Source organism: Cynocephalus volans, chromosome 7 (assembly GCF_027409185.1).
Source record: "Cynocephalus volans isolate mCynVol1 chromosome 7, mCynVol1.pri, whole genome shotgun sequence".
Lineage (NCBI taxonomy): Eukaryota > Metazoa > Chordata > Mammalia > Dermoptera > Cynocephalidae > Cynocephalus > Cynocephalus volans.
In genome coordinates this window covers 34,192,044-34,214,463 of record NC_084466.1, presented here as the reverse complement: position 1 = coordinate 34,214,463, position 22,420 = coordinate 34,192,044, and positions in this window count along the sequence as shown.

Genomic DNA, 22,420 nt, shown 5'->3' with positions numbered 1-22,420 from the left:
TGATGAAAATACAACAGGGAGTTTGGAATCAGACAGATCTGTGCTAACGCCACCACCACCAGTTCTGTGACCTGAGACCACCATCCGGTCAGAGCCTGAGCTTCAGTAAATAAGATGGTCACCACTCATATGCAGCAGGGTTGTGACAGAGCTGTGGTGGCACATACCAAGGCACAGTAAAGACAGCTGGGAACACCCAACAAGTGGTAACTGCTCTTATTTTCAAGCATTCAGCAAGGCCCCTGTCTCCACCCCAAATGGAAGGATCTCAAATTCTCTATACATCTTGAATAGCTAAAGAAGTCATTTCTAAAAGAATAAAAACAATAAAATAATTAATTAAATAAGTCTCTTTTTTTTCCTTAAAAATATAGTTGACATTCTAAGCAGAGCTGGATGTTGACTAAAATAAACTAGGCTAGTAGTTATTATGGAAATTTTGATAAGATTACTTGTATTCATTACACTCAAGTGCTGGACTGGTCCTAGACAGAAAGAGGAATTGCTTCAGGCTGTTTTTGTCACCTTCCTACCTCCCATTCAGGTTTCTTTCACCAGTCACATCCAGACTTGTCAGAAGCTTCTTTCTCTGCTCTGACATTGTTAGGAGGCTTCTTCCAGTAGGAAGCAAAGTCTTTTTGAGGTGTTGGCTGATACCGTTTAAACCCCTGTTAGCTCACCAGCCACTTTGCATTTTGATGGGGGGAGGTGTCTCTTCAGCACACAGGTGTTTGCAAACTCAGGAGAACTGCACTGTTTTGTGAGGCAGTCTGTCTACTCTGTAGCTACTCTCTCCCTCAGAAAGTTCATCCATTTCTTGGACGTTAACTTCCATTTCTTTCCTGATGATTCTTTAAAATATGGGTCAAGGCTGCCTGCCTCTCTCTCGAGCTCTGCTTCTGCAACTTTTTAAAAGACATTTCAGTTGATTCAACAGATATTTGTGAAGCATCCCTTATGTGTCAAGCCAGGATCAATACTTGAAATACGTCTAAAATAAAACATCATCTCCATGTGCCTGCCAAGAAATCTCTTTATTCTATTCTCCATAAGCATTTTGTACTGATTTGTCACCAAGTCTTATCATTCTTCTTTTAAAAAACCGCCAACCTCTTATACTCAGAAGATACACTAAGTGGCTGTCCCAGAAACAAGACTATTCCAGCTCCAATGTGTTCCAGGCAGCACGTACAAACCACCTGCCTTCACCTTCACCTTCTCACGTCACAACTCTGGACTCTGCCACTTTACAGCCCTGTGACTCTGAGCAACTCATTAACTTTAATCTTGGTTTATTCATCTGTAAAATATCAACAATAGTACTGCTGTGCTTCCTTTGCAGGATTATTGAAATTATCAATCAAAATGGTTGATAAGCATAAGAAATAAGCTTAGCTATCATATAATATTTATATTACTCTGATATGAACAGTCTTCTTGTTTTCTACCTCATCTTGACTTGAATCAGACAGATGAGTCCAAATCATGAATTCTCCACTTATTAGTCATATGAACATTAGGTAACTTAGTTAACCTCTCAGAACCTCCATTTTCGCATCGATGACAGGGAGATACAAATCTCCCTGCAGCTTAATATAGGGATAAATGGAGAAAACACTTAGGAAAGTACCAAGGGCTGTGCTCAGCACCAACTTTCAGGCCCTAATGCTAGTTTTACTTTCTGTTCTCATTGGCTCCAATCTCTTTCTCTTCAGGCCTTTCTTAATCCTGCCTGTACCAACCTTGCATTTTCTAGGCAGATTGGTTAGGGTATTCATTTTGTACGGCTGCCATAATAAATTATTGCAAACTTAATGGCTTAAAACAATGCAAATTTATTTTCTTACAGTTCTGGAGGTCAGAAGCCCAAAATCAGCCATACTAAGCTAAAAGCTAAAGTTGAGATGTTTGCTCCTTCTGGAGGCTTGGTCATAATTCGTTTCTTTGCCTTTTCCAGCTTCTGGCAACTGCCTGCATTCCTGGGCTAGTGGCTCCTTCTCACTATACTTCCACCTGGTGCTTCTGTCATCACATCTACCACTCACTCTGATCTCCTACCCCTCATGTAAGGACTCTTGTGATTACCTCATGAGCCTATCTGGATAACCCATATACTCTACCTTTCTTAAGATACTTAATGGAATCGTATCTATAAAGTCTCTTTTTCCATATATGGCACCATTCACAGATTCTGAGAATTAGGACGTGGACATCTTTTGGGGACCATTATTCAGAATACCATAACCAGTTACCTGAAATTCTCACAGACTTACTATGATCATTGCTACCTTTTTTCCTTTACTGATTTAATTTCTCCTTCCTCAGAATTTTCCTTTTTATCCCCTTTGTCCAAGTTCTACTCGTTCTCTCTGAAGCAATTACATTTGTAGATCTCCATCTATTAAAGTTGGATTCTATACCAGATAGATCAGTGCTCAGTTATGTGTTTTCTGCCTAATGTTTACTATTTCTTATGAGATTTAGGCTTCTTTTGGTAGTGACAAACCTCGTACATTTTTTTTTAAAGTCATACATCATTCCTTCATTTATACATTCATTCATCAAGGGGTTATCAAGCATCTGCTAAAAGCCTGGTCTTGCATTCTATGTAGGAGATACAGCATTGAACATAGCACACTGCTTATCTTTTGAGAACTCAAGTGGCGGGGTTTGGGAGAGACAGTAAGTCTCATATTCCTCTAAATTTCCGAACTTCCTTGCAGGTAGGTAGTCTATGAACCATGGGCAGTACTGACACTGTGCTTCTCTTGGGCTGAGTCAATAAAATGCTCACCTCTGGTTCTTTGGCTGCTTTCTGCCATTGCTTGCAGCTATGAGGTGGTGGGACTTCCAACGGCCTGAGTCCCTGCGAGGCCATGAGTAGCACAGCCTCCTGCAAATTCACACAGGACATGGAAACGTGTGAGAGGCAAAATTTTGTTGTGTTAAGCCACATGAGATTTCGGGGTTATTTGTTATTGCCACGTATGGCCTGGCATATCCTAATACAGGAAAAAGAAATTGTGATCCTCTGTGGTACAGAGTGACAGTATATGCTAATACTTAGGAAGTAGAAAACTCTTCCTAAGGAGAACAGATGGGGAACATTTGAGTTGATTCTTAAAGGAGGACTAGAAAGTCTGAGACAGATTATCCCCATCAAAATTCCAATGACATTTTTCTCAGTACTGGAAAGAACTATCCCGACATTTATACGGAATAACAGAAGACCACGAATAGCCAAAGCAATGCTGGGCAAAAAAAATAAAGCTGGAGACATAACACTACCTGATTTTAAACTATACTACAAAGCTATAATAACCCAAACAGTATGGTACTGGCATAAAAACAGACACACTGATCAATGGAATAGAATAGAGAATCAAGAAATCAACCCACACACCTACAGCCATCTGATCTTTGACAAAGGCACCAAGCCTATACACTGGGGAAGAGACTGCCTCTTCAGCAAATGGTGCTGGGAGAACGGGATATCAATATGCAGGAGAATGAAACTAGACCCATACCTTTCACTGTACACTAAAGTCAACTCAAAATGGATTAAAGAATTAAATATACAGCCTGAAACAATAAAACTTCTTAAAGAAAACATAGGAGAAACACTTCAGGAAATAGGACTGGACACAGACTTCATGAATACAACCCCAAAAGCACAGGCAACCAAAGGAAAAATAAACAAATGGGATTATATCAAACTAAAGAGCTTCTGCACAGCAAAAGAAACAACAGAGTTAAAAGACAACCAACAGAGTGGGAGAAAATATTTGCAAAATATACATCTGACAAAGGATTAATATCCAGAATATACAAGGAACTCAAACAACTTTACAAGAAGAAAACAAGCAACCCAATTAAAAAATGGGCAAAAGAGCTAAGTAGGCATTTCTCTAAGGAAGATATACAAATGGCCAACAGACATATGAAAAAATGTTCAACATCACTCAGCATCCGGGAAATGCAAATCAAAACCACACTGAGATACCACCTAACCCCAGTTAGGATGGCTAAAATCCAAAAGACCCTGAACGATAAATGCTGGTGAGGCTGCGGAGAAAAAGGAACTCTCATACATTGTTGGTGGGACTGCAAAGTGGTGCAGCCTCTATGGAAAATGGTATGGAGGTTCCTCAAACAATTGCAGATACATCTACCATACGACCCAGCTATCCCACTGCTGGGAATATACCCAGAGGAATGGAAATCATCAAGTTGAAGGTACACCTGTTCCCCAATGTTCATTGCAGCACTCTTTACAATAGCAAGAGTTGGAACCAGCCCAAATGTCCATCATCAGATGAGTGGATACGGAAAATGTGGTATATCTACACAATTGAATACTACTCAGCTATAAAAAAAGAATGAAATACTGCCATTTGCAACAACATGGATGGACCTTGAGAGAATTATATTAAGTGAAACAAGTCAGGCACAGAAAGAGAAATACCACATGTTCTCACTTATTGGTGGGAGCTAAAAATAAATAAATAAATTCACACACACACACAAAAAAACTGGGGTGGGGGGGAGAAGACATAACAACTACAATTCCTTGAAGTTGACATGACAAGCGAACAGAAAGGACATTGTCGGGTGGGAGGGGGGAGAGGGCGGCAGGAGGGAGGTTTCGGTAATGGGCCACAATAATCAACCACATTGTATATCGACAAAATAAAATTAAAAAATAAATAAATTTAAAAACAAAAGAGAAAGAAAAAGGAAAATAAGCATTTCTCCTCAGAGCACACAGCACATACAAAGACTTGGAAGCCTGAGAGAGAGAATCCAGTTGACAGGGAAGAGATACCATTTCTGTGGGCGTGGGACGGAGACTGAAGGCCAGAGCCAGAGGCTGGAAGGTTCTGTGTGCCATTCTAAAGCCTTATTGTCATCCTGTGAGCTAGAGTTTCCTGAAAATCTTTTTCAAAAATTTTGTTCATTTATTCCTGTTTAGAACAGTAATATGAGTACATTATGTAAAATCGGAAAGATGTAGAAAAGCTAGTGAAGAAAATTACAATCACAGCTAATGCTATCACCTTGAGCAATAACTGTTAATGCTGCCTTTGTATTTTCTTCCAGAAAGTTTTCTATGCATATATAGACTTGATTATTTTTTTTCTTAAAAATTGGGATCATGTTGTACGAGCATTATTTTGTTTATTTCACCTTCCCAATTAAAAGTCTTCAAAAAAAAAATGCAAGTTTGGGCTGATAAAATTTCAATGACTAAAAGAGAAACCATAATTTATTTATCTATTTGGCATTAAGATATATACATTTTTATAGAGACTATCCTGATAAGCAGACTTTTAAAAATCAGTTTTATTGAGGAATCATTTACATAAGATCAAATCTACCTATGTTAAGTGTAAATTTGTGGAGTTCCGACAAATGTGTAGTCATGTAACTACCACCACAATCAGGTTATAGAACATTTTTATCACCACAAAGAAAGTGTCCTTGTGTTCCTCTGCAGTCAGTTCCTTTCTGCCATCCCTGGCCCCTGCAAATCACTGATCTGCATTCTGTCACCAGAGCTTTGCATCACCTCCAATTGCATATAAATGGAGACATACTATAAATAAATAGTCTTTTGTGTCTGGCTTTTCTCACTTATGTGAAAAAAATGTTTTGGAAGTTCATCCATGTTGTTGACTATGTACCGTAGTTTGTTTATCCATAATTTGAAGGAAATTTGACTTGTTCTTAGTTTTTGGCTATTGTGAATAATTATGCTTTTGGACATTCATGTATAAGTCTTTGTGTGGCCATATGTTTACATTATCCTGTGTAAATATCTAGGCATATGATTCCTGGGTCTTTAAAAAATGTCTTTAACTCTTTAAGAAACTCCCAAATTGTTGTTCACAGTGACTGTACCATTTTGATTCTCACCAGCAATGTATGAGACTTCCTGATACTTTATATCCTAACCAAAACTTGGTAAGGTAGTCATTTTAGCCATTCTAGTGGGTGTGTGGTGCTATCTCTCTGTGGTTTTATTCAGCATTTCCCAAATGATTAATGATATTGAGCATCTTTTCATGCACTTATCTGTCATTTGTATAGCCTATTTGGTGAATAGGCTATACATTCAAATTTTTCAGCATTTTTCTTGAGATGTTGTTAACTTATTGATGTGTTAAAATTTTTCTTTGTATATTCTAGATACAAATACCGTATCATATATATATTTTACGCATATGAGGGTACTTCAAAACGTTCATGGAAATATTTGTATTATTTTTAAATTCTATTTTTCCACAAACTTTTTGGGGTACCTTTGTGTTCTGTATTTCTTAGGAAAACGATTAACAGTCGTAAATTCTAACTACTTTACACCTAAAATATTCAACTTAGCATCACTTATTTGAGAAGCGGCTCACTGTCAAATACAATGTCATAGGTTAGTACAGCTTCGACCTCAGGACTTATATTTGAAACCTCTATTTTCTGTCTCTTTGCATCGTGTCTTAATACTCATGGCATGTCTTCCCCAATCTATAGTGACATGGGCCTCCTGTACCTCCCTCTATTGCAAATCCTCTGGAGATTGAATGTCTAACTCAGTGATGTACTTAATATGACACTCACACATTTAATTTGCCAAGTGCCATGTAGAGTACATGCTTTTTAATTTGATTAAACTCTGTCAAGCCATTTTTGTATAGTGAGGTAATAGATAACTACAAAGACAAAAGCACTAATTTATTTACATAGATCTTTCTTTTTTCCCTGTTTTCAAACTCATTAATAATTATCTTTCCCTTTCCCTACTTTGCTTTAGCTTTTTTTCTTTTTCTTTTGTAACTTCTTGCATTGAATACTAATTAACTTTTCATTTTTATTCATGAAGCATTTAAAATTATATATTTGCTTTTGTCATTAGTTTCTAGCTTTATTTTGTATTGTGGTGAAGGTATATGTTCTTCATATTTTCTTGTTTGGCAGGTTAGAGAGGCAGTTTCTTGATGGTTTTATTGTGACCTTATATAAAATTAATGTTTAACAATATTCAAATAATACTACTAATACCTTTTAGGAGGTAAATTCTAAATATTTGTAAGATATAATTTTTCACATTAGTCAGGGTTCTTAAGAGAAATATAACCAGTAGGATAGATAGATAGATAAATAGATAGAAGAGATTTATTATAAGATTTGGCTAATGCAGTTATGGAGACTGACAAGTCCCACGGTCTGCTGTCTGCAAGCTGGAGAACCAGGAAAGCTGGTGGTTTGATATGGCTGGAATCTAAAAGCCTGAGAATGTGGGGGTGGGGAAGGAGGAGAGAAGGTAATGATGGTGTTAGTCCAGGTCAGAGTCAGAGAATCAGGCATGCCGATGTTTGAGGACACAAGAAGGTGGATGTCTCAGCATAAGCAGAGGGAATGAATTTGCCTTTTCTCCACTATTTGTTTCATTCAGGCCCTCAATGGATTGGATGATGCCACCCACTTTGTGGAGAGTCCTGTGCTTTCCTTGGTTTACCAATTCAAATCCTGATTTCTTCTGGAAACATCTACAAAGATACACTCAGAAATAATATTTTACCAGCTATCTGGGCATCTCTTAGCCAAGTCAAGTTGACACATAAAGTTAACCACCACACTATGTTTCTATTTAAAAATAAAATAAAATGTCAAATGAAAACTTAAAAATGAAATTAAATGCCAATTAAAAATTTTTTTTATTTTGCTATTCAGATACTCTATTCATTTTATATATTTTGATAAACCTTAATTAAAGGTTAAAGTACATAAAGTACATAAACAGTAAATATACATTTCAAGAATGATTATACATAGAACACAACAATGTAACCACTATCCAGGTCAAGAAATTGCCCTCAATGTCTTTTCTATCCACTTGACCTGTCAGGCATGGAGTGATGCATATGATTATTGTTTCCAAACCATGGTTCAAAATGGAGATTCCCAAATTCTTCCCAGAAGCTACTAATCATAATTTCTGTGGTGGGTCCCAGCATCTGGGAAATTCTAGGGCATTCTATTAAGTGACAAAATTTAGAAACAGATGTTTTTCTAATTATGGAGTTAATTATGCATATTTTAGTGAAATTATGTTTTTTCCAAATGATTTATAGTACTGCTACTGCTGTCCTAGTTTGAGGCTTATTATGTTTTGCAGCCTCAACTCTATTGCAACTACAATGCAAACTCATCACACAGTCTCCAAAGTTACCTTCCAAAAAGGAAGTTAAATCCAATTAATCCCCTCCAAGTCCAATTAATCCCCTCCTTGACTATTTAATGCCAGCCAGGCCTATAGAATAAAGTTTAAATTTCTCAAGAAGACACCAAAAGCTTTCATTATTTGGGGCCATTATGCTTCCACTTATTTCTCTTCTCACACTTTTCTTCCTTCTCATTCCTCAAATACAACTTCCTCAAATTGCTCAAAATGGCACACAAGACCTGTCACTATTTGGGCCCATCCTACTTGCATGCATCTTTACTCTTACCCTTTCTCAACCACATAATACACTTGTCATTCCTCAACAACTACTCATCGTTTCATCACTTATGTTAGTCATTCCACCTGCAATACCCTTCCTCTGTCTTTGTATACCTCTGTTTCACTCACCCTTAAAAACTTTCCATGCAACACCATCTCTCCCATTGTCCAGTGAGAATTATAATTATACTGTGATCTAAGTTTCTGCTGTCAGACCTTGTCCACTTTCTAACATTATATCTGCCTCTTTCCATAGCTGGAGCTATTTAAATGTTTCTTGCAGCCTCAACTCTATTCAAGTTGCTAAAACCTATCTTAACTTTGTCGAGGAAAAATTTCAGAGGGTCCAGTCTACAACTGTGGATTGTAGACCAGGCACTCTGGTTGTGATCCAATATCACTCTTTGACCCAGAACTGGAAACTAGGTTTTAGATCTTATTCTGGGACACCTAGTTTCTGTGTATGAAGTTAGATGACAGTCTTGTTACTTATACACAGGGTCTTATTACCTGTTTCTACCTATAGGGCCACTGCTTGCTATTGTCAGACTCACCTCTACCTAAAAAGATCTTGGAGGCTGATCCCTAAATCCGTCCCCCGCACAGACTGGGTCTCTTGTTTGAAACTTCCTCTCTACTGCTATTGATTGCCCTCCTGGCTTTCTAGGTATTGGCTTTATCAAGATTGGATCTCTCAACTGTGACCAGCTGTTATTAGTCCTGTATCTGCACTCTGGGTCACCACTTTGGCTTAAAGTAATTAACTGAAGCTTAAAATTCATTTAAAAAGTACATAAATGGGAAATGTACATTTCAAGCATTATCACAAACAGAACACAACAATGTAACCTCTATCCAGGTCAAGAAATTGCCCTCTATATCTTTTCTATCCACTTGACCTGTCAGACACTGAGTGATGTATACAATTATCATTCAATTAATAAATTGTTTTTCAATTAAAAAAGTAATTCCAGAGCGCATTGTGATGTATTTTACAGTACCACACATATATTAGTATCTTAAGGAAATGCAATTAACTTAACACTAAATGGAAATTATGTCAAAGCTTTATTTTGCTCTGAAGAGTCAAAGCTGTGAGCTATCTAAAGGCATGCACTTCATGCCATAGTTCATAATGTCAACAGTAGTTTTTTAAAAAAATTTTCTGTTCTTATTTTACACATCTCTTTTTAAGAGGAAAAGTCGAGTGCATAAAGAGTTTGTAAGAACAAAGTATTTAAAATTTAATGGTTTCATAATATGTTTTTCCCATAAAACTATATTCGTCATAGACACACTTTCGGCTTTATATTCTTTTCAAAAAATCTGTATTTTACATATATTAGATAAGGCAGTAAAGTGTTTTAAAAATATATTAGGGTTTTGTACTCTTCATTAAGCAGAATCCTTGAAAAAGCATGTTTTGGGTTGCTGATTTTGTTTCTAAAAATCTGACTGAGTCAAACAAAATAGAAAAGCAAATTAAAGGTAGAACTTTAATATATTGTAAGTTACAAATTATATGATCGTTACGAAGATACTACAACTGCAAAGGGAGAAAAGTTGTGTTTCTCTTTTTTATTTTTAGTGCTTCATATGCAAAGTTATTCACAATAAAATAAACATAAAGACATGCTAGATAATAATCTGACCCCCCCCCCCCCCGCCCATCCTAATTATTGTGAATGTGAAGCACATCCTCTTTTCACACCTCTCACTAGAGGAAAAGAAACAATTTGCATGTTATAAGCAAAAAGTAAATTTTTCTATTTCTCATTTTTTTCTTTCCTATTGCTTCATCCTTTCAGTAACTGAGGTATTGTAGTCCATTCTTCACCAGGACAGATGACCAAGGAAGCCATCAGTGGTGATCTGAGTGTTGCTGCTTTCCTAAAATAGCTTTCCCATTGTCTGCTGTGCACAGATTTTCACCATTAGAGAGGAATTCCTTTGGATAAAGCATTATATTTCCACAAATAATCTATGATAATTATATTTTAAAAATTTACCTGTCAGAGTATAAGAAATTGAGGTCCTAAAATGTGAGACAGATACTTTAAATAGGCAGAGAATTGGAGCTGAAGCCTAAAGGAAAAGAAGATCTGGATAATATTCCATTGGGAAGGGCTACAGACAGCCAGAAAGAACATGCAGGTGGCAGGAATGCAGAAGGACAAAAGGGTCTCTTTCTTTCTTTTCTTTGCTTCCTTGCCCCTTTCAGTCTGGCTGCGTGGGTGGCCCCAGAACCATTCAATTACTCCAGCACATTTATATTTTCTTGGCCATGTAGTAGCAAGTGAACTTCTATTATTACATTTCTTTTGCTTTATTCTCTATCTTTAAACAAAAGTCTGTTAGATGAAATCAGAAGCAAGAAGACCGAAATGGAATAAGCTATCAGTGGGGAATGCTTCTTAAACTCTTCCGTTAAATTGCACGTAAGAGCAAATGAGGTAGAGCCAGTAGCCCTGGGGTCTGGGGGAGTAGCTCCAAGCAACCCCACTGGCAGGATATCAGAGAGGAGATCCTATTTTGAGACTTGTCGAATGTGGTGATGGCTGATGGCATTTGTTTATTGACATTTTGGTCCAAGTAATTCTTTGTGGTAGCGGTTATCCTGCACATCAAAGAATATTTAGCAGCATCCCTGGCTTCTATTCAATAGATGCTAGTAGCAACCCCACTTCTCCCAGTTGTGACAACCGAAAATGTTTTATTATCAACATAGCCAAATGTCCCCTAGGAAGCAAAAGAATCCCTGGCTGGGAATCTATGAGGACAGTTTCAGTTGCCTCTGATGACTTCCAGAAGTAACTGTACAAAGTGGAGGGATTGGACTTTGTGGAAAACCAATTCCTCTGCATTTTTCCTATTCAGCCTAAACATTCTATTATTTTATTATTTTTATTTTTGGTGGCTGGCTGGTACGGGGATCCAAACCTATGACCTTAATGTTATAAGACTGTGCTCTAATCAACTGAGCTAACCAGCCAGCCCCTCAGCCTAAACATTATCTGTTTGTATCTTTTTCTGACTATAGACTGACTGGATAACAGTTCTTTGGGCTCTAGACTTCTTAGTGATCTACTGCTTTCTCTAGACTAAAGTTTTCTGAGGAAAGAAACAATATCTTGTTCCCTCATGTTTTCCTAGGACCCAGCATGCTGTCTCGCACATAGTTGGAAATTGTAAGGTATTTGTTGAATAAATAAGTAATTGCTTAGTGGGAAATAACCATGCCTTGAATAATCATATTTATATTTTGTTTAGAAATCTCTAGATTTCAGCTGCTACTTTAGAACAACTACCATTTTATGAATAAAGCACCATTGAAGTCATCGAAAGTGACAGATTTAGAAGTAACCCGATTAGTGGGAAGAATCACATAATGAAACTAAAATCTATTGCATAATGTGAAAGTTGAAGAGGCTTTGCTTCACTTCAAGTAGCATATTGCTCTGTTCTGTAACGCACAAAGCTTGTGCTTGGGAACCGTTTTCCTCCATTTGTTCCCTGTTATTTATGGTCCTGCTCTGTGGATTAAATCATTAGAGGTCTATTTGTGTGTGGTTTGCCCTGAGGGAAGGGATGATACAGAACTCTCATCTGTCTCTGTTACTATGTATTATTACTTGAGAAACATCAAGGCAAATGCCGTATAAATAAATAAAACACTCCAGAAGCTTCAGCTCTCACTATTAGGCAGAAGGGAGAAAGACCAAATGTTTAAGGTTTAAGAGACAGACTTAACAAAAAACTGCTATTTTCCACAGTGTGGGAGAAAAAGGACATTCTTCTTAAGCATATGTAATTTGGCATTGCGGATTAGTAAAATGCTATTGAGTCTGGCTTTGTCATCTGACTGTAACAGGTGGATATTTGGTTTTATACGGACTTAGTGTACATATTTAGCTATTGAGTAATAAAACGAACCTGTTAAAAGGAGTATAATCTTTAATTAGGTGAGGGTAGGCAAAGATGACTCATTTTTCATTGCTCTGGGGACTCAGTTTTGGTTATCTCTTTTGGTTTTTTCTAATCATGTGGAATATCAGTAAAATGTGCTCAGATTTAACTTCTGAACTGCATGTGAGGAAGTACAATTACTCTCAGACACTGGTGGATCTCCTACCAGGTACTCTCCTTGGGGCAGGGTGTGGGGAGGTTCAGTCCATTTATATCTTCTGTGCAGCTGATGGCTGCCATGTGAATGTGGTGACCATCAGCACAAAGAGGGTAATGTAATTATCTGACTACAATTAGAGTGCACTTATGTTAATTGTGTCCCCGGAAGTGAAGATATACTTTCAATTTTCCCCAGAAGGGTTGAGAAATTGAGTGTTCTGGTAAAATGAGCATCCTTGATAAGAGAGACTCACCATCCTGTCCCTAATGTGATACATGATATACTTGCCACACATGAATTGCAAGTTTTAAAATAATTAAATCCTAGAACTCTGAAGACACTGTTCCAGTCAGGTACTATGTGATTGCTATTCACCAGAGATGGCCCCTAATGAACTGTGCCTCTCAATATCCATGCTTTTGTGTTATCCTTCTCACATTCGAGCTGGGCTGATCTGTTTCTTGCTTTGCCAAAGGAATGTGGTAGATATGATGATGTGTTTGTACTTTTGAGAGCCTGAGCTGCCATGGAAGAAGTCCTGTTGTCCTGAAGGAGAGACCACATGGAGATACTATAGAAAGAGGGCATATGAAAAAGTGAGATTAGTGAGATTAGATGGAGGAAGGGAGAGAGGGAGAGAGAGAGAGAGAGAGAGAGAGAGAGAGAGAGAGAGAGAGAGAGAGAGAGAGAGAGAGAGAGAGAGGAGAGAGAGACCAACCCAGCTGTCCCAGAATCCCAGCTAAGCCCAGCTATTCCTGCCAAGACACCAAGCATATGAGTGAAGCCATTGCATCCTGGACACTGAATACGCAGCCTCCATCTGACTGCAGGTACACGGGGAGCTACAAGCAAGACCAGCAGAAGAGCATACAGCTGAGCTGCACTCAACCCACAGAATCATGAGAAATAACAGAGTGATTGCTGTTTTAGTCCAATAGGTTTTTAAGGTAATTTGTTATGCAGTTATAGATAACCAAGAGACAACCTAAAATAATTCCATCTAGCCTTCTTATACTACAGGTGAGGAAACTGAAGACCAGAACAGTGAATTCATTTGACCAATGTTACAAAGTAATTCAGAAAAAATGCTGGGATTAGAACTCACATCTTTGGAGTTTCAGTTAAAGTGTCTGTTGACCTTACTATGCTGAGTTACTTTAAATATGTGAACTCTTAAAATATATGTGTGTCCCAGTAATTCCACTTTGGGGAATGTATCATTAGGAAACAAAGAGAAAACACTTTGCTTAAAGATGTTCATCACAGTATGATTTACAATAACAAACAATGGGAAACAAACTGTAAATCAGAATATAGAGGAATAGTTAAGGAATTTGTTGTCTTTACACTTAAAAAATAATATATGGCCATTCAAAACAATGCTTATGAATGTCATGAAAAACACATTCTATAATGTAAGTGAAAAAAGTGAAGTTTGTGAAAGCAGGACACAGAATGTTTTACGTAAGATCCCCAAATTAGTGGTTTTTTTCCTTCTAAACACTAGGTAGAAAAAGCAGATTGAAAATAAATCACCAAAAAATTAACCATAATTATTAAGAAGTAGTAGGATTGAAGGACATTTATTTTTCTTTTTTCCATCTTTTCTATATTTTTCCATATTTCATAATAAATGCATATTTTTATATCAGAAAAAATAAATGTCTACAGAAAAGTAAAAAAAAAAAAAAAAAAAAAATTTTTTTAAAGATGACCGGTAGGGGGATCTTAACTCTTGACTTGGTGTTGTCAGCACCACGGTCTCCCAAGTGAGCCACAGGCCGGCCCTAAGATTAAAATTACATTGACTTTAATTGAATACCTTTTGATTATTTAAAAATTTGGGTTTTCATGCCTTTTGAGGAACACTTGTCATTTTACAGTGCTCTGTGCTGACGGTCAGATACGGAATGGTCTCTGTGCACTTTGTTACTCCTCCTATGGGTTCTTTTCCTAACATGATCCTGATGTCAGCTTAACTTAATTTGTGGGTTTTTATATATAAAAAAACTGGGAACAAAATAAAATTCCATTCTAGTTATTTATATTTTTTGCTTTTTTCAATTCTACATAATCAGAATTTTAAATACTATTTAAAATACAAAATATATGTCACTCATTATATGAAAAAAATATTATAGGATGACTTTAACTTAGTATTCTTCTTGCTATTTTCGATCTTCTAAATATGGAGTGGATTAGTTCAAAGAAAAAAACTGCCTGTCTCGTTAATGTTACTGCTGCTGAAAGCTCTTACCAGCTTCTTATTTATTCAGATAATTTACAGGTAAGTCTTTCACTTAAATACCCATGCTGCAAACCCGTTTCTCAAATGGTTTCTTTTCATCTCTGAAATTTTATAACTGGTGTGCTATATCAGACACTAAAGTATCAAAGTAAAGCTCTTTTTATTTGTTAGCAATTATTTTAACATCTGAAATATTATTAAGACTTCTAAAAAATCTAAATTAAATTTTCAAAATCAACTTTTTAATATGAATTCTCAAGTTCCCCTCTTTTATCTGCCTTTGCCATACTTTCAACTTCCCCAGTGCCTGGCTGTAACCTAGAAGAAGTTCAAATACAGTTAAAATATCTGAAAAGGCTGACAACTTGGAACATAATATAAGTAAGGTATAATAAGTAAAACAAAGAAAGAATAACTCTACTCATCTCCAATGAAACAAAATACAGTGACATTATGTGCTTTATTAATTTTATGTATTACCAGTTCCTGGCAAGAGTGTTTTGCACCCTGACTTCTAAGATTACAGTAATCATACATGATTAAGGTTGCTGGGAGTCTTTCTCACCTAGATAAATAAGGAATACTATTTGATTTGGAAAAAGTAAACAAACATATAGGCCAGCACAATTACTTTTCTATGGTTAGCTTATTTTAAATGTTACAGAAAAAATTTGGTCACATGTTCATCAATTTGTGAAAGCCTGGGTCCATCACTGTTTCAGTTACTTAATAAGTAATGGAAAATTCATTTTACGTTAAAACTATCAGAGATGTGAATGAATGCAATTCTAAATTATTATTCTTGTTTATTCAGCTAGCTATTCAACAAATAATTACTGAGTTTTTACTGTGTGCCAGCACTGTTCTAGGCACTATTTTCAAGAAGGTTACGGACTAGGGAGAAAGATATGCAAATACATGGCACAAAAAAATTCATTTCAATATTATGATAATCTGTGATAAACACTTTCAGATAGGTTCAAAGTAAAGAGTGGTTACAGGATGTGTAAAAGTATGTCAGCATGTGTAATTAAGGCATTCAAGAATAGGAAACTCTCTTACAGAATATATGAACACAAATGCAAACTGATCTACTTTAGTCATTAATCTTGTTTTCAAATATAATCTAACTTTAGAATAAAGGCTTCATTGTTAATAGTTTAAAACGTATGAGATTTTATATTTGGATGACTTCAAGTCTGAACAAGAGCCTGAAAATTTATATGATGAGGAAATTAAATTACTTTATTTTAAACAATTTACAGTTTAGATTTATTCTCTTTTCTTTGAAGCCTACAGACTTGGCAATAATATTACATGTATAACAAGTGTTATTTATGAAAAAAGATATTTGCTGAAGTTGTGGAGATTGTACACCATACACAGACTCCCTGAGGCCAGCCCAGTTCTTATTCCTTCCAGAAGAACTGCCTTCTGCACAAGGGTGAGTCCCGACGGCCACGTTTGGGATGTAACTTCATCCCTCACTACATGTGACTGGATTGTAGGGAAACATATGCTCAGTTGGGCCAATTATCTTCTCGCTCCCTGATTTTGGAATCAGAGCACAGCTATTCTAGTCTATTGGATGTGCTATATGTAGAAGGATGTGCATACATAGAGGCCCGAAGCTGAAGCTGAGTCCAAGGGTGTCACTTGGGCACTCACTTTGGGTCATTACGCACCAAGAGATGAGCAAATGGAACTGGTCTTCAGTGAAAAACAGTATGACAAAGAGAAACAGGAAACAGGCAGCTAGGTTTTCAGCTCTAGTTCCCCCAAACCTTCCAGTTCTAGCTCTTCACCTACCCTGGCTGTGTTCCTGCCCCTAAAGTCTTAGACATTTCTTTGAATCTTTGTAATATTTTCCATTCTTTCCAACTTATTATGAGCTAGACTCTGATACTTGCTGCCAAAAAAGTCTCATCTTAATGAATAGTCTTTTTCTAATTTATAGCAAAGTGCAAATGCCAGTTTTGCCAGTGGTATTCCGTAGGAGACAGTAAGCTCTTTGGTTAGATTGTAAGCTTTTAAGGACCGGTTTCTTATCTTACCATTTATTCATAGTTCGTATCACAGTGCATAATATAGAGTTGATGCTCCTTAAAAATGTGTTTACTTAGATGAGCATGGAGATGAAATTAAAGTTTTGTATATCTGCAACGTTCATTTTGTGATTCATCCAATTATTTATGATATGAATGGATCACTTTCACATTTTTAACTTGTTCATTTACATTTTTAGATGCAAAATACTTAAATTTAGCGTGGAGAAGAAACATTAAGCATTTTGTACAGTGAACAGTATTATTAAGTACTGGCTTAACCTTTTGTCTAGAACATCAGCCAAACGGCTTTAAAAATCTGCTTATTGATGATTCTTTTTGTGTTTTATTCTTGATCTTTAGTTATGTATTTTTTTCAGATGATTGGATTGTAGGAACTTCCAGAATGACTACACAGCCGACTCATGCCAGCCTGACTCTAAAATGTTGATGTCATGTAAACCATGTAGGAGGCAGAGCTTGTGCTCTCATTTAACCACCAGTTCAAAGACATTTATAATGGTTACCAGAAACAAAGAACACTGTAGGCTACTGTGTTTATGGCCTTTCTCTGCTTTGCTGGTTTTCTTAGATACCTCAGTTAAAGTTGGTTGTAGATCAAATGAACCGAATGAGAAACTTTTCTTCCTCCCAGATTGAGAGGTCATTATCCTCCATAAAGAATCCAGTTAGTAACAACCACAACTGAAGGTTCTGCAACATTACTGTCCCCTCCCCATTTTTTTAGTTGAATAAATCATGGTCACAACAATTCTTTTGCTTTTATTTTGATCCAGATCTTCATTGAATTATGCCGTACTTTTTTCCCACAAATACTGATTTTTCTGCGGCTAGCAGTGAAAATAGTGACCGTAGGGAAGGGGTGGGAAGTAGACGAGGTTGGGGCAGTGGGATAGTATTGAACTTTACTTCTTGAAATGTAAAAAATCACTACAGAAGAGCGATGGAGACTGATGGAAGAATCCTTTGCAATTAAGAAATTTTTTTTTCACTTTTCCTCTGCTGTCACGCAGTTATTGTTTTCATCTACCTCTATACATGTGCATATTTTGGTAAGTAGGCAGGATGCATTAACATTAACATATCAGTCTTGGACAAGGTGAAGGATGGCTGCTAACTTGTGCTTCATGAGTTCTGAGTAATTTTGTCCATGAAAGTCACAAAATCAAAGACAAAGTTTTGGAGATGGAAGAAAGTTCAGTAATTACATAATAATTATTAATTTTTGTTATAAATGTTGATATTTATTTCAATTCCATCTTACCCAAACACCTTATTTCATCTGATATGTGAGAAATACGAGTCTTCAAGATGAAATAATATTGAAGTGAATTGAAAGTTAGAGTTAACTCAGATCTTCTAAGTCAGTGTCCTCCTGAGAACAGAACACTAATATTTCCTCAGATTTTTTAAGTTTTTTGGGCGGATGATGAGCATACCAAATATATTTCTATATTTACCTGAATTTGTAACATTAAATATCCTTGACTCTTGGAATTTGCTCCATTAAGGATTAATTCATTGCACTGAAATAAATCCATAAATTAATTCTTCTAGTCAGTATATTTGGCCATGCTGGACACTTACTCTGGTTTCTAGAAGACAAAATTTGGTTGAAAATAACTTTGTGGGGGGTTGAATAACAGATGATTAGAAAATTCTGAATGTACTCTTCTTTTACTGCTTCATATCATTAAAAATAAGTTTCAAGATTTTTGGTTAAAGAACTATATATGGGAATAAATATTTAGAAAAAAAGTTTGAACTAACTTAAAATTTTGTAAGGAAAATTATTTCAGACATATAAACTTGACATTCATCTTGGACAAAATCTAGAATGGATATTTAAAGGACTATAAATATTTAAGGAATAACTGCTAGGATATCACATGGATTCCTTAAGACTTTTGGAAGAAGTCACATTAGATTAACTCATGTTCGTGATTCATAGGCTTACTGACTGAATGATCAGGAATATATAACAGATATATGACAAATGTGCAGAGGCATTAGCAAGGCATTTGGCAAGTTATGAGATTTTAGTGAAAGAGACTGGAAAATGTGGACAAGATTTAAAATAACTACATACATTTGAATAGAATTGAATGAATTTACCCAAAGGGTTTTAATATAATAATAATGTAGTAGCTGTCATTTGTTGAGTGCTTACTACATGCTGGCATTGTACTGAACAAATGCATATCTCATTTAATACTTAACGTAATGCATGAGAAACCTATTGCCATTTTACTGACAAGGAAACTGCACGTAAGTTAGTAAGTAAACTTTTCCAAGGTCACTCAACAAGTAAAAGCAGATGCCAATACATGCACAAAAATTGACTCCAAAGCCATACTCCCTGACACTGGGTTAATCTTGTTAGCAGAAGATGTCTAGTATTGACCTTGGTTCTGTTTAGTTCAGTTGACATACTTCCTTGAATGAAATACGGAGGGCATGCCCCAATGATGTATTGTATAATCATGTAATTTTCATTTAACCTACTGGTGTGAAATTGTGGGTCATTTGTATTACTGATAGTTTTGCTTCATTTATTCCATTAATAACATTTTATTGGGCACTTATACTTCGAATGACAGAATCAGGATCTACAAAGATATTGAACATTGGTATTATTAGGCTGAAAAGAACAAGAGGAAATTTAATGAAGACATATGTAAGAACTGGCCCTTGGGTCCAAGAAAGCAAAGTAAAAACATGTGAGAGAAGCAATATATATGGCTTAGCATATGTGAAATACACTTTGAAGCTTTGGCTTATAGCAGAGGCAACCCTTTGATGTGGGTGTCCAGAGAATCTCTGTGTTCACAGGCTTATTAACAGGACAATAGAACAATGAAGGGGACAGTGCTAGATTGTTTGTATTGATCAGGTCACCTCTGGAATATTGTTTTAAGTTTTAGGTGCCTTAAAGAATACAAATATGTATATGAGATTGCTAAAAGAGTTGAAATCATGTTATAGAGAAAAAAAAATTTAGTGTGTGTGTGTGTTGGGGGGTGGGTGGGTAGTAGTATTATAGTTATCTTTAAATATTAGAAGATTTTCCAAGTAGAATGTGGCCAAGGACTAGGGTCAGGGTGAATAACTGATAACTAAGGCAAAGCATTTTGTTTTAACAAGGTGAGGAAGATAGTTTTAAAAGACTGAGCTATTTCAAGATTGCATTCGCTGCCTAGTTAGGAGGCAAGTGTTTAGCCCTGGAGGCATTCAAGCTGATGCAGAACAAACAAATGTCAGAAATTTGGTAAACAGATACAAGTTGCCTCATCCTCGAGAAAACTCTAAATTATGTGGTGAATCTACAACCTTGGATAGGGAGGGCTAAAGCGCCATTAATTTTGCAGACAATCTCCAAGGAAGCAAGGGCAGATCTTTTTCTATGGGCATTTCTAAACTGTTTGCCTACCTAATTAGCTGGCATAACATATTTTGTGCATTTTAAAATAGGGCTTTAGAAATATTCGCCCAGAATAAGTGTGGCCTGTCCTAACGAACAATTTCCAGACTTGACACAAATGAAATAGTAAAACCAAAGTAGTTGATCTGGTAAAACATATTTAAAAATGTGACTGTATGTTGTATCTCTCCCATTTTTGACATGATCCCCTTCTTGTTCTTTCTTTATTTTTTGTTTAATTAAAATGAGTCAGTAACAGTAAATAGCATCCACAGAGGAACTTGTGAGAACCATAGTTGTCTTTCCTCCTATTTATTGGATAGTTGCATAGCCTTTGGTATATCAAGTCTGCTAAAGTCTATGAAAGTACCATCTTTATGGTATTTTGAATAAGAGAATGTGGTGGGATTCTTTCTCATCTTTGGGGAGCACACAGTACAGCCATGCTTTGGAGAAAAGTATCAAAAAGCGGTTTGTCTTTTGACTTTTTGACTTCTCATGGCCTCTCGGCCACAATCATCTTCCTCCTACCAGACTCTGGGACTTGAATATGTAATTGGAGCCCGTTGTCTGCAGAATAATTATAGACTAATTTGACTTGTTGCACAGCAGGATGACAAGAGAGCTGGCTGTCAGGAGGGGTCAGAGATCAGCCATTACCCCTTGGACTGCGGGCGGCAGCCTCATCAGGATTCTGCGGGAGGCTCTGCTCAGCTGTGGGACGGGTCTGCAGCTGTCTGTGTGTCTCTTCAGATGACTCTTGGATGAAAACATGGACTGTTTTCAAGACACTCGATCCCAGCATGCAGTTTGGCTTCTTTTTTTTTTTTTTGATCAAAGACGTGACAATCATTCTAAAGTGAATGGAGCTATTTTTTGTGCTTTCTATATAAATTTCAAGTGGAATATTGTATGTACATACATTGGCATTAAAATATTATATCAATATTTTTTTATACACTTAAGATTTTAAAATAGTATTAAAAATGTTAAATCATTATGCTGCATTAGGATGAGAACTGCTGTATGTTAAATAGGAGAATAACTTGGATGCAAACAAATGAATTGTGTACACAAAAGGAAAATCCTGTAGAAGCTGTAAATAATTGCATATACAAAAGGAAAATTATGGATGCTGGAAATAAAGGATCATAAAATCACAAAGTAAAGATTAAAATGCACATTGTATATTAGTTAACCTAACCCTATAAGTAATAAAAAATGTTTCTTAAATAATTTTTCTTAAAAATAATAATAATTTTCCTTGTGTTTTGTTTAATTTAGATTTAAGTCTCTGATGGGATGCAAATTTAGATATATTTCTAGAAAGAGAATAATTTACTGTAATTGAAAGATTCTCCAAATCCATTTTCAAATATTTGAAATATTTAACATAATTGATCTCTAAACTTTAGGCAGCTATATTGATCTAACTCATGGTAATTTCAATAAAAGAAAGTGATTGAGAGTTTGCTCAACAAACTTGCAGATATTACCAACCTAAATGACAACGTCAATATTCTGGAAATCAGAAATAAAATACAAGATGGCCTTGAGAAAATTGGTTCGTCTAGAAAAGATGACATTTAGTAAGGGCCAAAATAAGGAGTCTTCAAAAAGTTTGTGTAAAGATTTGTATTATCTTTTAATTCTATTTTTCCATGAACTTTTTGAAGTATCATTGCATAAGGTGGGTGGTGACAATAAAGTTTAAACTCAAATATAGTAGTGGAAAACAACTTAAGAAATTTTGTTGTCAACTCACTTAATAGGCAGTATGAATAAAATGCTTTTATGAGGGCCGAGCCCGTGGCGCACTTGGGAGAGTGTGGTGCTGGGAGCACAGCGGCGCTCCTGCCGCGGGTTCGGATCCTATATAGGAATGGCCGGTTCACTCACTGGCTGAGTACCGGTCACGAAAAAGACAAAAAAAAAAAAAAAAAGCTTTTATGAAATATACCGGTGTGATATTGCACTCTACCAAATATGTTAGATGCCGGGAAGTGCTCTATTCTCACTGCTCTATTCTGCAAAAGGGGAATATTGTGTTTTCTTTCTA